Here is a 23,533-nt window from a genome sequence, read left to right as displayed (position 1 = left end):
ACCAGGCTCCTCTGTCCATGGGATTCTCCATGCAAGAATACTGGAGTGGGCTGCCATGTCCTCTTGCATGGGTTGCCTCTGTGTCTGGTGCTAAACTTGAAGTTGCTGATCGGATCGGCTAGAAGAAAAACCGTATGTGGAGAAGAGCAAGGACACACTGGAACCTACAAGAACTAACGGGACCTGCATCTATCTTCCATCACCTCAAGTTTCCATGCCCTGGGTGATTTGCAGGAGACAAGAGCCACCTCCACTTCCAAGCTGCATATGCACCTGGCCAGGGACGCCCAGAAGCAGAGGACCTGGAGGGAGCTGCCCCAGCCAGAGAGCAGACCAGTGATGCTCACCATTGGAGTGGGAAGAATGGCTGCTGTTTCCCTCCTGCCTTCTAAACCTCAGGCAAAATGTCTCTCGTAAGCAACACTAACTTGATCCTATAGAGAAAGGGAGATTCTGTGGAAGGGCATTCTTGCAAAAGCACAGTAAGGTTTCCTCCCTGCTCTGAGACTGATTTGGGCAGACCCAGTGTTTCATTGGTGGCTCAGCAGTAAAGAACCTACCTGTAATGCACGAGACGCAAGTTTGATCCCTAGGTTGGGAAGACACCCCCCCTCCCCTCCCTGGAGTAGGAAATGGCAACCTACTCCAGTATGCCTGTGCCTGGAAAATCCCATGGACAGAGGACCCTGGCAGGCTACAGTCCATGAGATCACAAAGAGTCAGACACAACCGAGCAGCTAATCAACAACAACAGCCTTTCAGTAAGTTTGGACTGAATTCTGGAGTTCTCCCAGTGGACAGAACTCCAAAAAAGAACAGAAAAATGAATGCAGCTTCTCAGGTCAGCTTGCTGGGCAGTACGTGTCAAAAGTGTCTTGGGAAGAAAAGGGAGAACACGAAGACTCTTCCAGGAGCAAACAAATGAAAGCACAATCTGAGACTCCCTTGGGAAACTGGGGGACACTGTGGGCATGCAGGGGGTTACATGCAGTTTGCACAGAAATGGAAAGGTGACCCACTTTGTGTTCAGGGATGGGGATGCCTGGACAAGCTGGTCACACCAGTGAGTGGCCTATTATAGTGAGAATTTCACGAGAATTTCTAATTTCCCTAGCACTGCAACGGAATCTGAGAGCCATTGCCTGGCTCTCCTCTCCAAACACCCCGTCAACCCCCTACTCTAGCCCCATCCCCCACCCCGACCCAGTCTCCCGGAGGCAATCCACCTCCCAGGTCTCTAAACACATCACGCGCTTATGTGCTCTGGAACCTGCACATTTGGTGTAGCCTCCACATGGAGAGCTCCCCCTATTCCTGCCCTTCTTCATACCCTACCTTGAATAACAGATTCAAATTCCAAACCTCAGGTCAGGCGTCCCATCTTCCCTGACCGCTGGGTCATTTTATTTAAGGGACTCTCCTCTGTACTGTCTATTGATAGAATTTTGAACTCACCATTTCCAAGGCACTTTATCTTTAAGGAACCTTACTGTGGCTAGATAGTATCATCACCAACTCAGTGGATATGAATTTGAGCAAACTCTGGGAGACAGTGAAGAACAGAGGGGCCTGATGTGCTACATGGGGTTCAATGAGTCAGATATGACTTAGTGAGTGAACAACACAAATTGAGGCCTACAGTAAACTGCACATATTTAAAATAAACACTCTAAATTCCACATATAAGCAATATCATATGATATTTTAAAAAATGACACAAATGAGCTTATTTACAGAATAGAAATAGAATCACAACAAAGAAAACAAACTTAAAGTTACCGGGGATGGAGAGAGGGTATAAATTAAGAGTTTGGGATTAACATATATATACTACCAAGTATAAAATATATAACCAACAATGTCCTGCCGTATAGCATGGGAACTAAAAAGTAAAATAAAGTGAATAACTTCATACATCTTTGACATAGGTATACACCCCTGAAAGTATCACCATAGCCAGGATAATAAATAAATTCACCGCCCTAAAAGTTTATGTATGATCCTTTATAGTGTCTCTCTCTCACTTCCATCCACAGGTCAACTCTGATCAGTTTTTTAATCACTATAGATTAGAGATTCATCCATCTCATGTGTGTCAATAACTCATTTCTTTTTATTGCTGAGTAGTATTCCACTGTATGAACGTCCTACAGCTGGCTTATTCATTCACCTGTTGGTGGATATTTGGGTTGTTTCCTTGGGGATATTACAAATAAAGCTTCTATGAACATTGTATATAAATCCCTTCATAGACATTATTTCCTTTTCTCTTGGGTAATACCTAGAAATGTAACAGATATACGGTAGGTGAAAAATAGAATTTTTTTTTGGAAACTAACAATGTTCACCAAAGTGATTGTACCATTTTATGTTCCCACCAGCATGTACAAAATTTCCAGTTTCTCCACATTCTAGCCAACACTTGACATGGTCAGTCTTTTTCATTTTTGCCTTTCTAATAGGTCTGTCATGGCATTTTATTGTGGTTTTAACTTGCATTTCTCTAATGACTAATGATGTTGAGTATCTTATGTGCTTTTTTGCTATCCATATATTTTATTTAGTGAAATGTCTCTTCAAATCTTTTGCCCATTTAAAAATCTTCACATTATTATGTTTTGAAGGTTTTTAAATATATTGTTATACAAGTCTTTTATTGAATATGTGGTTTACAAATAGTTTCTCCTCCCAATCTGTGCTTTGTTTTTTTATTCTCTTAACATTGTTTTTTGAAGACTAAACGTTTTGAATTTTGGTAAACACTAAATTCATCAATTTTCAAAAAACTGATAGTATCATTTCTTTAATTCTCTAGTAATTGTTTATTCATCTCTACTAGTCAGTGGATTCCTAGAGGGCAAAGACCATCAGCTGCTATCTCTGCATTCCTAGCATCAAGACAATGCTTAGCACTTATAAGACACTGAAATTATAGCTCTATGGTTATGTTATTACTCCTGGTTGTTATGAGAAAGCCCTTGGACTTCCTGGCATTTGCTCTGTAATAATCATTTCTGTTTACAGGAAAAGAGATCTTTAATCAATATGATCATTTTTCTTAAACAAGGAATGCCTATGAAGGCCTTTGTACATTTCCACATAATATATCTGTGTATTTGAATAGAGAGAATGAATAACATGAAAATTTGGTCCTGAAGTCCCTTCATTTGAGAATACTGCTTGCTCTTTCTATTAACCAGGGAGAGTCCTTTCTTTCTAGAATAAGTAAAGAAATATCTTATAACGGCATCTCCCCATGGGCAGAAGTCAAAGGGAACTTCACCAGGAAAGCAATTCAAGTAAATTTCACCATTAGCCACAGGAGAGGTATTTTAACAAACAGATAAAACATCTCCTCCATCTGTGAGAACCACTCACTGCCTGGAAATTCCTTCCAGTGATCCCACTATAGGCTGCTGGCCCCTGCCATGGTTTTCCACAAGAGCCAGACCAGCAGTGATGATGGCTTCTTCGGGTCGACAGCAATGACAGGCCTATCTAAATATTGCTGGAATGTTAAACTCAATAGAAAATAAATAGGCATCTGTCTTCTGGAGTCCTGAAACTTCCATCTTTCACAACAAAAGTATCCTAAGGACGATTCCAGTTCTGGATATATAGGAGATTAAAATAACAACCAAAAACAACAACAAAACTACTTGCTTCAAAAACCAAGAATTGCTGATAAAATACAATTTCAAAAATATACTGTTAGACTCACAAGAAAAAAAAAAGGTGGAAATTTTGAGATGCCACAAAGGAGCACACAACCAGAGTAGTAGCTTAGAATCTAGTGATGTTGTGGCTACCACAGGGTGAATAATACAATGACTTGAGTTTTAAAACTGTAAGAAATAAGATGCTGGACCCAATGCAAGACTGGAGAATTGGAATTAAGAACCCTCAAATTGGAACACTCAAAAAGTGATAGGCACTAAAAAGACAGACTAGATAAAAATCTGTAAGTACAGATAAATAAGAAGTTTGTCTGTCTCTGAATTCTAGATGAGTAACAATGTCTTCTTGGGGAAATAGAAGGCCCAGACAGACCTAGGGCTAAATTACTCACATTTTCGAGGAACTCCTAGAGTTGAGAGATTAGCAAAATTTGATCCTATGCCAGTGATAAATCTAAGGATCCAAGAAAAAACAAAACCATTAATACCACAAGGCATTCAGGGAAGAAAAATAGACTAACCAATTAAAAATTTCAAAATCCACAAGGAGAAACCTACCATATGCAAAAGGCAGAACCCATAATAAATATAAGACTAGACACTCAAGAACTTGAAGTAATGGAATTAAAATCTTTAAAAGAATTTTTAAAAACACTGTGTAGTATTTAAGATAATTAAATATCCAAATTTTAAAAAGCAACCTTTAGAAAAGTCACATAGCAGGCAGACAGCAGAGGTGCTAAAGAGTGTGACTAGTAAGCTTAATCTAAAGGACATTTTTAGATCTCAATCTACTCCCAACAATGGTAACCCTTCAAGCTCTCCTGTGTTCAGAAATAATTCATGGATCAATAAAATAATTTTAATAAATATTATAAAATATTTTGCACTGCAAGAAATGAAAATACATACATCAAGATGTGGGAGATGCAGCTACGCTGTACTTAAAGGAAATGTTTTATAATGCATATAACAGAACTTAATAAAGATTCAATTAGTAAGCTAAACATCCAACTCAAAAAGTTGGGAAAAGAGCAACAAAGTAACCCCCCCCCATCAAAAACTGAATAATAAAGGAAATTTTAAAATGAAAGTTGCTCAGTTGTGTCTGACTATTTGCAACCCTGTGGACTGTATCCCACCAGGCTTCTCTGTCCATGGAATTCTCCAGGCAAGAATATTGGAATGGGTAGCCATTTCCTTCTCTAGGAAAAAAATCAGAGGGAAATTAATAAACTACAGAAAAGAAACAATAGAAAAACAACAAAACTAGGTTTTTTTGAAAAATGACTAAATAAACCTCTGACAAGATTGAGTATGAAAACAGCGATGGATTTAAAAATTACATTTGTCTCATTGCATGACCTTGCAATAAAACTTTCTCTGCTGAAAAAAAAACAGCAACAAAAAAATTACACTCATACACATAAATCACTAATAAAGTAAAATAAAAAGGAAGCTAGTTACATATACAGTAGGGATTGTCAAAAACCACAAGAAAATACTATGCACAACAAAACTATGAACAACATCGAAATAGATTCAATAGACAATATTTCAGAAAAATATAATTTACTAAAAACTATCCAAGAAGATGTACACAATCTGAATAGATCTATTGTCAGTAAAGACAATGAGCCAATAGTTTAAAATTTATTCACACACAAGCCCACAGATATACACATACATAAATATACCCACAAAAAAACAAATGCAACCTCAGATGATTCCATGAGTAAGTTCTACCAAACACTGAAGGAACAGATATTTTCAATCTTATTCAAATTGTTTCACAAAACAGAAAAAGAGGAAATGTCCCCTATTCATTTTATGAAAGTGGCATATCCTTGATACCAAACCAGACAGGGCAGTGCAGAAACCGAAAACCATTGGTCAACCTCACAAACACAAGCAACAGGAAACTTTTATAAACTATTATCAAACTAAATTCAGTGAGCCTAACAAAAAAATCTCAATTATAGGCTGCCTCCCAGGAAGATTTAACATTAGAAAATCTTTTTATAAAATCTATCCAATAAAAAGTAAATAAGAAAAAGAGATGTTATAAAAGCAAATCAAAGCAAATGATAAAATTCAATTCCCATTTTGGGGGAAAAATTCTTAGTTGAAATAAAAGGAATTTATTTTAGATAAAGAAAATCTAACAAAAACAAATTGCCAATATAACAATAGTGAAAAATTAGTGTCCCCTTTAAAATGAGAAAAAATATAAAGATGTCAGCTATTACTACTTCTGTGCAAACTTGTACTGTTAATCAGTGCAGTAAAATAAGAAAATGAAAAATCTTAATGTAAGAATTAGAAAAAAAAAAGTCATAATTTTCAGATAAGCTTGATGAACACAAAAGTCAAAAACCTCAGAGACAAATTCAGTAAAGTTGCTGGCACAAAACAATATAGACAGTCAATAATATTTTCACACACTCACAACAAGTAGAACATGTGATTTTTAAATTTTATTTATTTTTAATTGGAGGATAATTGCTTTACAATATTGTGTTGGTTTCTGCCAAACTTCAGCATGAATCAGTTGCAAATATGCATATGTCCCTTCCCTCTTGAAACTCCCTCCCACCTCCCACCCCAACCCACCCCTCTAGGTGGTCACAGAGCCCCAGTTTGAGTTTCCTGAGTCATATAGGAAACTCCCACTGGCCATCTATCTTACACATGGTAATGCATATGCTTCCATCCTGCTCTCTCAATTCGTCCCACCGTCTCCTCCTCCCACTGTGTCCACACATCTGTTCTCCACGTCTGTGTCTCCACTGCTGCCCCACAAATACATTCACCAGTACCATCTTTCTACATTCCATATATATGCATCAATAGATGATATTTGTTTTTCTCTTTCTGACTTACTTCACTCTGCGTTAGTTCTAGGTTCATCCACCTCATTAGAATAGACTCAAATGCATTCCTTTTTATAGCTGAATATCATCGTATATATATACCACAGCTTTTTTATCCATTCATCTCCTGATGGACATCTAGGTTGCTTCCATGTCTTAGCTATTGTAAACAGTGCTGCAATGAAAATTGGGGTACATGTAGCTTTTTCAGTTTTGGTTTCCTGAGAGTATATGCCTAGACCACTCCAGTACTCTTGCCTAGAAAATCACATGGATGGAGGAGCCTGGTAGGCTGCAGTCCATGGGGTCGCTGAGGGTCGGACATGACTGAGTGACTTCACTTTCACTTTTCACTTTCATGCATTGGAGAGGGAAATGGAAGCCCACTCCAATGTTCTTACCTGGAGAATCCCAGGGACGGGGGAGCCTGGTGGGCTGCCGTCTATGGGGTCGCACAGAGTCGGACACGACTGAAGTGACTTAGCAGCAGCAGCAGCATGGTGATTTTATTCCTAGTTTTTTAAAGAATCTCCATACTTTTCTCTATAGTGGCTGTATCAATTTACATTCCCACCAATAATGCAAGGCGGTTCCCTTTTCTCCACAGCTTCTCCAGTATTCATTGTTTGTAGTTTTTTTATGATGGCCATTCTGACCGGTGTGAGGGGATGCCTCACTGTAGTGTTGATTTACATTTCTCTAATAATGGGTGATGTTGAGCATCTTTTCAAGAATATGTGATTTTGAAAAAGATCCATGTAACAATAACAGCAAAAGTTATGAAGAACATAGAAATACATCTAACAAATGAGGTGAAAATATTTATGAACAAAAAATTTTTTAAATTTTAAGAATATGCTTAGAGAAACTAAACAAATGGAGAGACAGATCATTTTGTTATTTGGGATATGGATTCAATTGGATATAATAGAGATTTTGAAATAACAGCGGTATAAATTATTAGTCTCTTTCTCTATCTCTCAGTTGTAATTTGGAGGTAGGTATTCCAGAGCTGGTATGGAAACTGGGGCAACTATGCCATATTCACATGTATTTGCAGAAATCAATTTTCCAATATTAAATTCAAGTTCCATTATAAATCTCAATGAATCTTTGTCTAGGATAAGCTCATCATAAAATCCATATAAGAGTAAAGATCCAGAAATAGCAACACAATTTTGAGGAAGGAAAAGGAAGGTATCATTTACTGAATATCAAAACACATGATGAAACAAAGAATTTGAACAAACATTTCTCCAAAGAACATATGCAAATAGCCAAGAAGCACACGAAAATAAGCTCAGCATCACTTGACATTAAGGAAATGCAAATCAAAACCACAATTAGACATGGCTTTATACCTATGAAGATGACTACAAAAACTGAGACAATAGCAAGTGTTGGTGAGGATGCAGAGAAATTGGAACCTTCATAAATTACTAATGAGAATGTAAAATGATACAGTTACTTTGGTGGTTCCTCAAAATGCTAAACACAGAGCTGTCATTTCAGCCGGCAATACTCCTCCTAGGCATCTACCCAAAAGAAATGAAAGCATGTCCCACAAAAACTTGCACATGAATGTTCAAAGAGGCATTACTCATCATAGCCAAAAAAATGGAGTGAAGTGAACTCGCTCAGGCATGGCCGACTCTTTGTGACCCCGTGGACTGTAGCCTACCAGGCTCCTCTGTCCATGGGATTTTCCAGGCAATAGTCCTGGAGTGGGTTGCCATTTTCTTCTCCAGGAGATCTTCCCAACCCAGGGATCGAACCGGGGTCTCCCACATTGTAGACAGACACTTTACCATCTGAGCCACCAGGGAAGCTTAAAAAAAATGGGAACCACCCAAATGTTCATTAACTAAAGAATGGATAAACAAAATGTTATATATCCATTCAATAGAATATTATTTAGCCATAAAAAGAATGAAGTACTGATACATGCAACATGGATAAAACTTGAAAAGTGCTAAGAGAAATAAGTCAAACACAAAAGATCACCTATTGTATGATTCCTTTAATATAAAATGCCCAGAATGGGAAAATCTGTAGAGATAGAAAATTAATGGTTGCCAGGAGCTAGGGTTTAAAGGGAAGCAGGGAGTGACTACTATTGTGAAGATGGTTTCTTATGGAGGTGATGAAAGTGTTCTAGAATTAGACTGTGATTGTAGTTGCTCAACTTTGGGAATACACCAAATTTTATATTTAACAAGGCAAATTTTATGGTACATATAACTCAATAAAAATAACTTATGGGGTTATAGCAATTAAAACAATGTGGTGTTGGTATGGAAGCAGACATCTTGACCCACAGAACTGAATACATAGCATAAAAGGGTCCTACATACACACAAGCAGACTTATGGCACAGGTGACATATACAGGGAAAGGAGGAACTACTGAAGCAACAATTAAAAAAAACTAGGTTCTTCCTTCATACTTTCACCAACACTAATTCCAAATGGATTAAAGGTATGGATGTGAAAAATCGAAATGGTAAAACCTATAAAATAAAATACAGTAAAATATCTTTCATGAATTTGGGATAGGAAAGGACCTCACAAGCCACAAAAAAAGGAAAAAGAAATATACAATCAATTTTAAAACATAAAATAATCATAGTATGATCACTTATGAATAACTACACTGTAGTTAAAATAGGAAGACATTCATAAGAATAACTTACATCAGGTTCAAGTGAGTAGTTACCTTTGAAGAAGGAGGGAGAAATGAGAAAAAGACACAGTGAGCAATAACTGTGTGGGTACTAATTTATCTTTCTCTTTTTTAAAGAACTCTATGAACAAAGGTAGCAAAATAATAACCATTGTTAAAACTTTGTGATGAATATATAAGGGTCTGTTTCCTCTAAAATTCAGTATTTTTGAAGTGTTTGGGGAAATAAGATTTTTTTTTTCACATATTAACATACTACCTTGCCTAGAAAGTTGAAATCCCCAGATGCTTCTTCCTGCCTTTCCAGAGTCAGCATTTTTGTGGTGAAAGCATAGAATGTTAATGATCTTCACAAAGTTATAGAGCAAACTTGTGATAGAAGTGGGCTCAAGCCCAGCTACACTACACTTCAATTACCTGCTCTTTCTGGAAACAGCACATGTCTGCCATGCTGGGCAAGCATTCAAGTTCTTTCCACTTTAAAGTGTTATGTGGATTTACTAAACCAAAGAAGTCAGGGGAGAAACTTAAATCACTGCCTTTGCAAATCACTGTTTGGTGCTAGTCCTGAGGACTTATTCCACCATAAAATCAATGAGGGCAGAGGGAGTAAGGGAGTGAAAATGAAGTACTTTTATTCCCCTGAAGTTCAGAGTATTACTCCTGCACTCCGTGGGGTTGTTCTTCTGCTTCTCTGCTCACCTGTGGGAACACAGATGCCCAGACAAGGGCATCCACCTGAAGCTGCCAAGTCAGGACTGGGAAAAAGCACATTTAGAGCACCTCCCGCTAAACTGGGCCTTCAGCAAAGAGCTTGCCAATAGCAAGAAGGGAGCCAGCAGCTGCAAGGGAACTAGAGAAAGCCCGCCTGCCTAGCTATTCTTCTTCAGTATCAGAACATGAGGGAGTAGCTCTGGTACCAGGTTAAAGGTACAGAAAGATGCAGAGCTGGGTTCTGGGAGCACACACAACATGCCCAAGGCAGTGATTCTTAACTCAAACCACACATTATCATAACTAAGGAACACAAAAATTAAATTTAAATTTAAGTCAATTTAAATTAAAAAAATAAAATACAGATGACCAAGCCCCACCCCCAGCAATCTGATGCAATTGGCTTGAAGCAGGTCACTGTTATTATTTAAAAGCACACGAGGTAATTCTAATGTGCAGCCTCTCCCCTAACAACTAACAGCAATAATTTAAGAGAAATGGTTTCCTCAGGCCTGACCATAAAAAGAATGAAATCAGTAAGTCCAGGCTTATATGACCTGGGGCCAGTTATGCAATTTGACTCAACCCCTATTTTTTTACTCAAACATGGAGACAATAATACCTATCCCTCGGTGATGGTAGTAATTGAGATGATACACTCAAGAGTGCCTACCACGTGGCTATTATCAACAGTCATCTGGACCCTAGGAATGGCTCATCTGTGGTCAAGTGCATCCTTGTGGTGGTGACTCAGAACCAGACAGAAGCCAGAGTCTGGCATGTCTCAGCCACACCCACATTTGTGGAAGAAGCTGATGTCCCACCACACCTATCTTGTTCTTTCTGGATCAAACATCGGGCTTTGGCTTGGATAGCAAATCCTTAAACAGTTAATTCTCGGTTATTCAAAGGAATGGAAAACAGCTAGTGCTAGTACTACAGACTGAAGGCTTATGTCTCCAAAAATTCACATGTTGAAAATTCTCAGTATGATAGTATTAGGAGGTGGGGGATCTTTGGGAGGTAATTAGCTCATAAGGGCAGTTCAGTTCAGTTTAGTCACTCAGTTGTGTTTGACTCTTTGCAACCCCATAGACTGCAACACGCCAGGATTCCCTGTCCTTACCATCTCCCAGAGCTTGCTCAAACTCATGTCCATCGAGTCAGTGATACCATCCAACCATCTCATCCTCTATCGTCCCTTTCTCCTCCTGCCTTCAATTTTTTCCAGCATCAGGATATTTTCCAATGAGTCAGTTCTTCGCATCAGGTGGCCAAAGTATTGGAGTTTCAGCTTTAGCATCAGTCCTTCCAATGAATATTCAGGACTGATTTCCTTTAGGATGGACTGGTTGGATCTCCTTGCAGTCTAAGGGACTCTCAAGAATCTTCTCCAACACCACAGCTAAAAAGCATCAATTCTACAGTGCTCAGCTTTCTTTATAGTCCAACTCTCACATCCATACTATTGGAAAAACCATAGCTTTGACTAGACGGACTTTTGTCAGCAAAGTAATGTCTCTGCTTTTTAATATGCTATCTCGGTTGGTCATAGCTTTTCTTCCAAGGAGCAAGTGTCTTTTAATTTCATGGCTGCAGTCACCATCTGCAGTGAATTTGAAGCCCAAAAAAATAAACTCAGCCACTGTTTCCACTGTTTCCCTGTCTATTTGCCATGAAGTAATGGGACCAGATGCCATGATCTTAGTTTTTTGAATGTTGAGTTTTAAGCCAGCTTTTCACTCTGCTCTTTCACTTTCATCAAGAGGCTCTTTAGTTCCTCTGCACTTTCTGCCATAAGGGTGGTGTCATCTGTGTATCTGAGGTTATTGATATTTCTCCTGGCAATCTTGATTCCAGCTTGTGCTTCTTCCAGCCCAGCACTTCACGTGATGTACTCTGTATTTAAGTTAAATAAGAAGGGTGACAATATCCAGCCTTGACGTACTCCTTTCCCAATTTGGAAACAGTCTGTTATTCCATGTATGGTTAGAACTCTTCCTTCTTGACCTGCATACAGATTTCTCAGGAGACAGGTCAGGTGGTCTGGTATTCCCATCTCTTGAAGAATTTTCCAGTTTGTTGTGATCTACACAGTCAAAGGCTTTGGTGTAATCAATAAGAAGGAAGTAGATGTTTTTCTGGAATTATCTTATTTTTCTATGATCCAAAGGATGTTGATAATTTGATCTCTGGTTCCTCTGCTTTTTCTAAATCCAGCTCGAACATCTGAAAGCTCACAGTTCATATACTGTTGAAGCCTATGTTGGAGAATTTTGAGCATTACTTTGCCAGTGTGTGAGATGAGTGTAATTGTGCAGTAGTTTTAACATTCTTTGGCACTGCCCTTCTTTGGGACTGGAATGAAAACTGACCTCTTCCAGTCCTGTGGCCACTGCTGAGATTTCCAAATTTGCTGGCATATTGAGTGCAGCACTGTAACAGCATCATCTTTTAAGATTTTAAATAGCTCAACTGGAATTCCATCACCTCCACTAGCTTTGTTCATAGTAATGCTTCCTAAGGCCCACTTGACTTCGCATAAGTGCAGAGCCCTCATGACTAGGATTAGTGCCCTTATAAAAGAGACCCCAGAGAGCTCCCTCACCCCTTCTTCCACATGAGGACACAGAAAGAAGATGCCATCTATGAACCAGGAAGGGGGTCCTCACCAGACATCGTATGAGCTGGTGCCTTGACCTTGACTTACAGCCTACTGAACTGTGAGAAATGAATGTCTGTTGTTGATAAGCCACCCAGCCCATGGTGTTTTGTTACAGCAGTCTAAATGGACTAAAACAGGTAAGTAACCAAAAGATTGCCTACTGGGGATTTGAAAATGCATCACAGGCTGGCATAGGCAGAATAATGAGCCCATGAAGACATCCATATCTACTCCCCAAAGTAGTCCACTAGTGAGGACAAAGTGAATACAGTAGGTTACCTGGCAAAGAGGAATTAAGGCGGCAAAGGCCTTTCAGGCTGTGCACCACCTGACCTTAACATGAGGAAATGACCTTGTATTGGGAATGAGCCCAACGTCATCACAGGGTCTTTGTAAGTGGAAGAGGGAGGCAGAGGAGAGAAAACTAGGGAGATGGCACCACGAGAAGGACTGGACCTACTGCTGCCGGAAGAAGCTACAGGAAGAACACAGCAGCTGTGAGTGAACAATGTGGGTGACCTCGAGAAGCTACCAAGTGAGGAAACAGACTTTCCCTGGAGCTCCCAAAGGGAGGCAGCCCCACTGACACCTTGATTTGACCCCCTCGAGACCTGTATCAGGCCACTCACCTCCAAAATTGCCAGATCATAAACCTGTGTTGATTTAAGTACTGTTTATGATAACTGTTTTTTTCCAGCCTCTGATTCCATTTCACTTTTTTTCCTCTTATGTCTCTACGTAAATGTATAGTCTATCACCTTGGCTCAGTATACATCACCAAAATTCCCCTGAGATTTCATAGTCTCTAACAGTCGGTCACACTTGGGGTGCCCACCTTAAGCCTGTGGTAACCGCAGCAGCGGAAAACTAGCAGGACAAATGCTTGTAAAACCAGAGGTTTTCAAGTCCTCCTCTTCGGGTGTCCCAGGCTAAACTGGATGACTGAGCGGTGACACAGGGGAAAACGACCTTAAGAACTGGTGCTTGAGAAGGAAATTCTAAGACCTGAGGGTTACTCATTCATTCACTTGAGAACAGTAGCTGAGCACCATCTTTGCGCTGGACAGCGGGCACACCAGGTGAGCAAGGCATGGCAGAGGACTGTAGGCCCTCCCCATCTAGACGCAGGAGGCAGCAACAGAAACAAGGAGTGCTGTGAACTATGTCTCCTGTCAGCAAATCATCCAAGTGAAATGATGTTCCAGCTGAATTTGGAAAAACTAGCAGACGTCTGTGGAGCAAACCAAATTCAAGGAAAAGAGACGTATGAGGCAGTGCAGGGCTCTTGTGAACACAATCCCCCATAAACCACCCCAAATGGTCTGAAAACAACAGGTAAGTCTCGTGCCCTGCATGCATGTGTGTGCTCAGGCGTGTTGGACTCTCTGGGACTCCATGGACTGCAGCCTCCCAGGCTCCTCTGTCTATGCCTTCCCCCAGAACAGATGCTGCTCCAGGACATCCCTGGCTTGACCTGCTGCAAAATGCAGGAGTCCTGGCTCACCCATCTGTCACACAACAGTATGTTACAAACCTCTGACAGGTAGTAGGTACTCAGTTAAAATTGTTGAGGGAAGGAACAGAAGGAGGGAAGGAGGGGAAACACCCATTTTCAGATCTTCCTCACACCTCACCCTCAGTGCTGAGCTTACTTCAGGGACCACTACTCATCCTCACTCTGACGCTCATCCCATGAGCCACTGTCAGCCCGACTCCCACTTCAGAGGTCCCCAGGACACAGTCCTGCCCATCTCCTCCCCGCTGGACCAGACTCCTGCAGTCTGCACCCAACCCTCCCTCTGGTTTTCCTGTACCGCTGTCCATGGCCCAGCACTGGTGAGAGAGAAACTAAGATGCTAGAGCCTCCCTAGAGACTTTCCACAAACCTCCTTCTCCTCTGGAGAACAGGGAGGGAGACCAGGTCACACAAGTGTCTATTCCAATGCACCAGAGACTAATCCTCCTTCCAAACCAAGAGAAAGTCACCCTCATTCTCTTTAGAGAAAGAAACAAAGCACCACGATGGTGATGCTTTTTTACAGGCCTCTGGCTCTCACCTAGAAACCCCAGTTTTTTAGAACAATAACATTCTGTGACATGGACAGCTGTCATCTCATTTTCATTTAAAGTGTGATTAAATATCTTAGGAAAAATACCATTTCTTCACTGATCAGTATTTTATAATCCAACGATTGTTTATTTAAACTTTAAACAGGTCCCTATTCTTCCACTCTCTTACTGCTCAATAAGATTACTATTCCTACATGCTACCAGGTATAAAGTCTAGAGCCTGCCAGGGTTCTTACCACAGTGATGACTAATTATAAATATTGGCTGACATTTGCTTCAAAATACGTTCATATCTGTGTGCCATTTCCACTGGTTCCCTGAACTCTGAGCTTTTCATAAAGAAACAAACAAAAGAAAATATAAAGCTAACATGGCAGATATTTCGATCAGCCCAAAGAAGTGGAAACACAACTTTGAAGAGTAAAGAATTTCCAAACCAAGATTTTAAACCAAGAACATATTCAATTCTACAGTCAACAGCACCTGTGACATTTTGCCTGTCATGCATCACTGTCTAGTCTAGACCATTAACAGGGGGATTTGCAATGGCTTCAGATGGTCCTAAGGAAGAAACCTCACCTGTTTCAGAATTTTGCAGAGGACTGCCTGGGCAGAAACCACATAGCCAAAGCCTAACATAAAAAAGAAGTACTTTATACAAACCAAGATGGAAAAGATGAATAGGTGTATGTTTTTTCCTCTATTTGTATGACTGTTTGAGAACCTAATGAGAACAACATTCAGGCTGTGTGTGGGGGAGGTGTGACCCACACAGTGAGCAGCCTGCTGCCCCAGCACTTTGTAGACTGTACACTCTCCAGGTCAGAACTTGATTTGTGGCTGTGAACCTAGCTCAGCTAGTTGATGGTTGCCTTTCTCACTCTGCCTCTGACCACGTGTGCAAAAATCCTTGGCTTGGATCATATGGGCCGCATTGCCCACGAAGTGGATTGGCCTGCCCCAGAATGGTTTCTCACCTGTGCATAGCTCTGTGAAAATGCTCCAAAAGGCTTCAGCCCTGGGCTGAGTGTTCTATGTGACTTTCAAGCTGTTCTCACCCATCCAGAGAAGTTGCTTGCACACTTCATCTACCTCTGTGTGCAGAGCAGGCTTGGCGAGCTTCCCACAGTCACTCTGAGCCTTTAATACTCAGTTCTTGATCCCTTTTTCCAGACCAGTTGGTGCCCTTATCTGTACTCCCCTTGTGTCCTGTATCCACCTCTATTATTAATATTCAACAGAGTAATATGAGGATAATAGGTGAATATATATTAGGTTGAAGCTGCATCTTAATTATCTTTGTACCTCCAATGGGCAAACTATGACTAGCATCGAATAGGTTCTCAATAAATATGTAGGTAAAGCAGATGTATGTCACTGCTGAAGCTCTCTCCCATCAAAGGAAAGTTCAGAAAGTAAAGCTAGTCCTGCAAGGGCCTGACCAATCCCAGCTAGAGGCTGGCTGGGTGGGAAGACTTTCCTGCCCCCCTGAAGCCCACAGCTGCTACTCTCTAGTCTTGGTAAGCTGCTGGAGTTTTAATAGCTAGTGAGGGGTGCCTGACTCTATTGTAGCATCACTCTGCCAGTCTGACTTTACTTTTCTCTTAATGTTGGAGATAAAGGACATCTGGTCTGATGAGAATAAGCATCAAATGGGACATTAAACAGATTTGCTGTGCAGAGTCTAACTCTGCAACACATGAGACTGTACAAATCATATCTGGTCCTCAACTTACTCATCCTTAAAATGAGCTGGATGCCACTTTTCACCCACTATCATGGCTATAATAAAAAGACAATAATGTGTCAGGGAGGATATGGAGAAATTAGAACCTCCATATAGTGCTGGTGGGAATGTCAGATGGTGCAGCTGCTTTGGAATATAGTGACAGTTCCTCAAAAGTTGAAATGAGAGTCTTCAGCAATTTCATTCCCAGGTACTAACCCAAGAAAAATAAAAACATGTTTCCAGACAAAAACTTATACACAAATGTTCATAGCAGCATTATTCATAATAGCCAAAAAACATAGAAACAACCAATGAATTAACCAATGAATGAATAAATGAAATGTGGTATATCCGTATGATGAAATATTATTCAGAAAAGGGACAAGGTACTGATACATGCTACAATATGGATAAAACTTGAAGACTATGCAAAATGAAAGAAGACATGGGGACTGTTTCACGAGTACAAGATCTTTGGGTGTGATGAAAACGTTTCATAATTAGAGATGATTACACAACACTGTGGAAACACTAAACACAGTAAAATATACTCTTTAAAATGCTTAGTTTTATGTCATGTGAATTTACCTCAATTAAAAAAAAAAAACCTTTGAGTTGAAGAAGTGTTTTTTTAACCCAGCCTAGATTAATCTTTTATAGAGTCATAAAATATCATTTTTAATACATTTTTAGTGGAAAGGAGGGCCCCCAAAAACTTTCTGCAGCCCTGCTTGGAGTGGAGGCTGACTGTCCCACTAGAAAGGGACCCATCACATAGAAATATGACTGACTGAAACAAAGTATCCTTATTTTAACACCAGGCTGGGATGGCCTTTAGAAACTAAAACAAGTGAAATCAGTAATGATTACTAATTTTTCAGTCAGCCTCTTTTCTTCATTCATCTGGATACTGCTAGACATTCTGCCTACAAAGGAGGCCTCCCCATTTTACAGATATGCAAAGTGAGGCTGCTGAGAGAAGGTACTTGGTTTACCGAAGTCACAGAGCATGGGACAGCAAGAACCAAGGAATCACATCCAAGTTTGTGTGTCTGACTTTTTCTACTATACCATGCGGCCTCCTACAAAGGGGTATTTGGTTCTTACACAAAAGCATCTCAGCTATAGCAAACCCTGAAAGTTGTGCCTTAGCCTGAGCTCAGTATCTGAAAACAGTCACCGTGGGCTTTCCTAAATGTGCATGCACTTAAATGTGGGCAGGACTACCAGGAGGCTCTGCAGACGACCTTGTAGAGACAACAGACCATAAAAAACGTCAGAGATGATAAAGAGGAGCACAAATAGGATCAGAAAAGTCTGTGGACTGTCACTGGGGGCATTTGCTTTCCTTAGCCTGAAACCATCACTGATCAATTTCACTTGTGGACTGACAGCTAATCATTTTCTGATCTCATTAGCTGGTCCAGGGCTTAAGTGTGTTAGTGAGTCTGGGAGGGAAAGTAGGTTTCACTCCAACTAGCAAAGGGGTGGGGAAAACAAGTCTCACACACTTGACTCTCTAGAAAGTTCTGTGCGAATCAGCAAGTTCAAGATTTGCTTGCATAAAGGTCAGTAGCAGGCTTGTAAACCCAACCTAGAGGGCTGCCCTTTGCGAAACAGGTGAAGGAGGGGGTGCTTTTAGACCCAGATACAGGAAGATGACCTTTCGGAATCTATGCCCAATTACCCGGTTAAACAAAAAGAGCCCCAGGCACCTCTCTGGATACCATATTTTATCATCTTTTGGCTGTGGACAGTTTCCAAGAAAGCTGTCCTGTTGAAAAATTGCTGGGTGGTGAGAGAAATCAGCAAAAGGTGCATATTTGTAAACAGAATCTCTAAAATTCATTATTTTTCCCAGAAGGGATTAAGGCCAGCTCCACCGCCACTGGATAAAAATGGCTTTGACAGCTGTGGCTGTCATTTGGATGACAAATGTATTTTTCTTTGCTTCCCAGAGTGCACATCTCTTGACACACTCACGATGAGGTGATGTTAATTGCTAAGCCCCATTGGAAAAAGAGAAGAGCACTAACAACGCACACATTTTAATGAGAGGGTCTGTGCCACCAAGAGGGGTTGGTCTAAACACTTTGCTCAACTGCCTGTTCTCCAAGGAGAGTTTTCTGTCTCATGGAGAATATGGGGAGCAGGGGTGTGATAAGCAAAGACGGTGTGACTGCTGAGCTGCCCAGAGCAGGTTAAGAGTCGTCCTTGAGAACTGTTACTTTTGGGGTTGGGGGGTAGCCTGTTCTCAGGGGAGGCAGCTAGTACAAGAACGAAGCTGGTGTGGAGAAGATGCAGGCAAGCCTGGCAGATATGAATGCAGCAGGGTCTATACTGAATGCTCAACTGCCTTGACCCCACCCCTGTCTTCTTCTAGCCCAGATCCCTGTGGCCCACATTCCGCCCCCCATTCCATGCTGAGTGACTCAGGCCAGGGCCTGGGAAATCCAGAAGGGACCACAGAGATCAGTTGCAGTTGGGGGTGGCAAATACTTGCCCCTGCGCCTCCTCTTTCACCTCCTGTGCCCAGATCAGACATCACTGATTGATCACATTGCTCCATCTTTTTGACCCTAAATGCAATCTCAGAATTCGCTTTAGCTCAGCATTCCAAAAGCCACCAAGAGAGTCAGTCAATACACCAGATAAAACTTGTTTTCCAATTTAAGTTTTGTCTAACTTCATCTGATTTTTTTTATTTTAACACATTTCTTACTTATTTGCTAAAGATTACATAGTACACTAATATTCTTGATTTTTTTTCTTCTGCCCCGGACTCGTTGGCTTAAAAAAAAAAAAAAAAACAGCTTTATTGAGATATAATCCACATACCATAAATAAACCACTTTAAAGTGTACAAATCAGTGATTTTTAGTATATTTCTAAGGTTGTGCAACCTTCATCACTGTCTAATTTCAGGACATTTTAAATCACCCCAACAAGACACCCCCCCAAACCCATTAGTAGTCAATCCTCACTCCCCACTTCTCCCTAGTCCCTTGCAACCACTAATCTACTTTCTTTCTCTTGGGATTTGCCTCCTCTGGACATTTCGTTAAATAGAATTAGGCAACATGCAAATTTTCTGTCTTAAAGTTTCATTTTTTTCTGTTATCAATTATTGTTATTATTATCATGATTATTATTATTACTTTTGGCCACAGCTTGAGGGATCTTAGTTCCCCAACCAGAGATCTAACCCTATTCCTCAGCAGTGAAGGTGAGGAGGAGTCTTAACCACTGGACTGCCAGGAAATTCTCTCCTGATTTTGAAAGAAAGCAACACATCACTGTGGCTCCTACAAGTGTCCCAGGCCCCAGGCACTGAGTCTATGGGAGAAACTGGCCCCACCTCCCACCCCCTGGAGCAGGGCCAACCCTGCAGCCACCACACACGCCTCTGCCAGTTTCTGACACCTTCTGGGCAGGTGCCCAAAGGGCCAGGTCCTGAGAGTGAACAAGTGCCAGCCACCACCCCCCCAGGCCCACCACCGTGTCATGCCGGTCCACCCTGCTCCCCACTGCCCTGCTCATGGCACTGACCCAGAAGTTAGATGCAACTCATCCTCGACTCAGCCCACCCTGCAAGGCCCAGAGCTTTGATCCCAGGCCAGGCGTGTCTGCCTGGTCTCTTTCTCACTTACAACCATTCCCTCCAGAGAGTTTCCTTATGCAGAAAGGATGTCCACCATGGGGCTGAATCCCAGGGTGGGCCAGCTTACAAGTAAATGTGCCACTGCTAACAACTCTCTTTGGCTTCCTCTGTCACCAACAGGCCATTCTGGAGGCCCTGCAGAGCCCTGCTTGGACAGCAGGCACAGGAAGCCCAAACTTGTGTCTTTGTCACTTTTCCTGGCTCCTCCTCCCCAGTCTGTTCCCAGAAAACTCCTTCTGTTCCCTGAGCCTCTCCATCTGGAGGGATGGGAAAGGGAGACTGTCAGACCCTCTGAAGGGACTTCCAGAAACTGCGGTGGGGAGACAGACTTTGAGGAGAGGACCACACAATGGAGGCCTCAGGGAATTTACATTTCCTGCGTGTGATTAAGTATCCGACAGGCTGAAGGGAGAGCTGACAGAAGGAGGCCTGGCCAGGAGAGTCTGCAAGGCTCAGGACAGTGCCAAGACCCATTAGCCTGCAGGGGGTGGTGCAGTGGGTGGGGTTCAGGCGACCATCACTCCTGGGTCCTACCCCTCTCTCTGTCCCTCTCCATCTCTGGATCCCTCAACCCTTTCAAAACTTCTAAAAAGAGTCAATCTACAAGTAGTTATCAGATCTCTTGTTCATTCATGCATTTGTTCACCTACCTTTTTCCAAGTTCAGGATGTGCCCTGTGCTAGAGGCCAGAAATGCAGACATGAACCAGGTGTGGCCCTCAGCAACAAGTGGACCGGGGGACACTTCAAGCAGGGAACAGCTCAATAAGGTGACCTGGTGAGAGCATCAAGGGAAGAAGGTTAGTTCTTCCTGAAAGTGGGGCTCAGCATCAGGAAAGGCTTTAAGGAGTGTATTGCTTTGCTAGGGCTTCCATAACAAAATAGCACATTCTAGGGGGCTTAACAGAGAAGGCAATGGCAACCCACTCCAGTACTCTTGCCTGCAAAATCCCATGGACGGAGGAGCCTGGTAGGCTGCAGTCCACGGAGTTGCTAACAGTCAGACACGACTGAGAGACTTCACTTTCACTTTTCACTTTCATGCATTGGAGAAGGAAATGGCAACCCACTCCAGTGTTCTTGCCTGGAGAATCCCAGGGACAGCAGAGCCTGGTGGGCTGCTGTCTATGGGGTGGCACAGAGTCGGACACGACTGAAGCAACTTAGCAGCAGCAGCAGCAGCAGGGGGCTTAAACAACAGAAATGTATTTCCTTGCCATTCTGGAGGCTAGAAGTCAAAGATCAAGGTGTAGGCAGGGTTGTTTTCTCCCAAAGCTTCTTTCCCTACCTCGCAAGTGGCCTTTCCTTATGTATACACATCCTCGATATCTCTACGTATATCCAAATATAAGGACACCAGTCAGACTGGGTTAGGGCCCACCCTAAGTTCTCAGTTTAATTTAATCACCCCTTTAAAGATCTTATGTTCAAATACAGTTCCATTCTAAGGCTCCAGAATTTAGAGCTTCAACATAGGAATTCAGAGGAGACACAATTCATCCCATAACTCAGAGGCTGTCTTTGGCTGTGCCTTGAAAGCAGAGCCGGAAATAGCCAGATGCACAGAACAGGGACCTACTCTTGATGTCAAGCTCAGCAGAGCAAAGACCCAGAGAAATTAAACACCTGTCTCCTTTGGGGAGTGGCAAGAGTTCTGATGAGTGGAAACACAGGACAGAGGTCAGAAGAAAATGCCACAGCATTCAGGAGGGCTGTGTGTTTCCTGGCAGTTGTGCACATGCCAGTGGATAGTGGCTTAGAGTTCAGATTCTGAGAGTCCTCATGTGTAGACTGACTGCACACAAAATCTTATTTATTGAGATTAAATCTTATTCATTAAGATTAAATAAAATAAAGTTCATTAAATACCTAGTGTTTAGAACAGACATTTAGCACTCTTAGATGGGGTGCTTTCCTTCCCCACTTCTGTATTTCTTTACACCTTTCGGTGACCATACATTAGTTTTAAACTGAAAACATCAGCTTATAAAATAGTAGAGGCAGCAAGCGCTGAGGAATTTAGAAGGGTGAGAAAATCCATTCCATGCTGCTGTCTAATCATCAAGAATTTACTGGGTTTAGTTCTCTGCTCGGAGGGGGACAAAAATCTAAGGCAGGCTCCTGCTGCAGTGGAGTTGACAGCTCATTTGGGAATGTTCCTCAGAAGATGAGCCCCCCCCCAGGAGGCTGGCAGGGGTGATGCAATTGTAATCACGGCCCTCGATCCTCTAACCCCCAGGAGGCACAGTACTCAGAACTGGTAGCTGAATCAAAGCATGAGGGTCAGAAATGACTTAAAAGACCTCCCAGAAAGTGGCTGACAGCCAGAAGCTCTCTTGGAAAGGGCTCAGAGCTCACCTTCAGATTTTCTTGAAATTGTAACTGAACGAAAGCTTGGAAAATCTGAGTGTGCCGGTCTCTGAGAGGGATGTGGATGGAGCTGTGAGCTTGGAGCCAGAGGATCAAACCCGAGTTCTGGCTCTGCCTTTTCTAAGCTGGCAACTCTGGTGGAATCCCTGGTCAATGAATCTTTCTGAGGGATTGATTCCTTCATCTCTGAAATCAAGAGCAGGTTACGATCCACTTCCATCTGCCTTACTATCAAATAGGGCAATGGAATAGAACACGCTCTGAGACCCCAAAGTTCTACACACCCTTAGCGGTCCTCCAGAAGGGCAAGGCCCTTGGGCTTCCCAGGGTGGAAGTGCAAAGACATCTCCCTAGTCCCAGCGTGAGTGTACGTGGAAAGTGTCCAGTTGCTGGTGGGAACAGACTGCCTGAACTCTCCGGCTGGGTTCTGTGTGTTGTCAGTACTGCCCAGGTCATTCCACTGTGAGACCAGAGTTGAGAAGCACAGCTTATAGGCCAAACTGACCAGGCTGCTTGACTCCTTCACCAAAACACACTTCCTTCCACAGTTGCCATGGTAGAGGAATATCTCTCTTCCCAAAACACTTTCTCAACAGTCAAAGCCTTCCACTTAATCACAAGGGCTCTGGGTCTCAAAATCTAGTGTGTGCAAGACACACCAGAGATACTTGTCCAAGAGGAAGAGGCCTGGGCTTAGGCCTAACCCTAACCACCCCCAACCACTCCTACAGAGATTCTGATTCAGTCAGTCCGAGAAGTAGCTCAGGAAATCTCCATTTAATCACATATAGTATAAACACATGTTTGCCAACAAGGGTCCATCTAGTCAAGGCTATGGTTTTTCCAGTAGTCATGTAGGGATGTGAGAGTCGGACTATAAAGAAAGCTGAGCACCAAAGGATTGATGCTTTTGAACTGTGGTGTTGGAGAAGACTCTCTAGAGTCCCTTGGTCTGCAAGGAGATCCAACCAGTCCATCCTAAAGGAAATTAGTCCTGAATATGCACTGGAAGGACCGATGTTGAAGCTGAAACTCCAGTACTTTGGCCACCTGATGTGAAGAACTGAAGTTTCAGCTTCAACATCGGTCCTTC

General features: G+C 42.0%; 1 long non-coding RNA gene across 1 annotated transcript in view; it reads right to left on the bottom strand.

Annotated features, from left to right (window-relative positions):
• Positions 1 to 23,533, bottom strand: part of LOC104998491 — a 54,436-nt gene that overhangs the window by 19,510 nt on the left and 11,393 nt on the right. The window contains exon 2 of the long non-coding RNA XR_826471.1: positions 20,722 to 20,845. This is a non-coding gene — a long non-coding RNA (uncharacterized LOC104998491). The remainder of the gene's footprint in view (positions 1 to 20,721; positions 20,846 to 23,533) is intronic.

This window comes from Bison bison, unplaced genomic scaffold, assembly GCF_000754665.1.
Source record: "Bison bison bison isolate TAMUID 2011002044 unplaced genomic scaffold, Bison_UMD1.0 scf7180017864330, whole genome shotgun sequence".
In the NCBI taxonomy this organism is placed as follows: domain Eukaryota; kingdom Metazoa; phylum Chordata; class Mammalia; order Artiodactyla; family Bovidae; genus Bison; species Bison bison.
The sequence above is the reverse complement of the archived record's forward strand: the minus strand, read 5'-3'. Positions and strand labels throughout refer to the sequence as shown.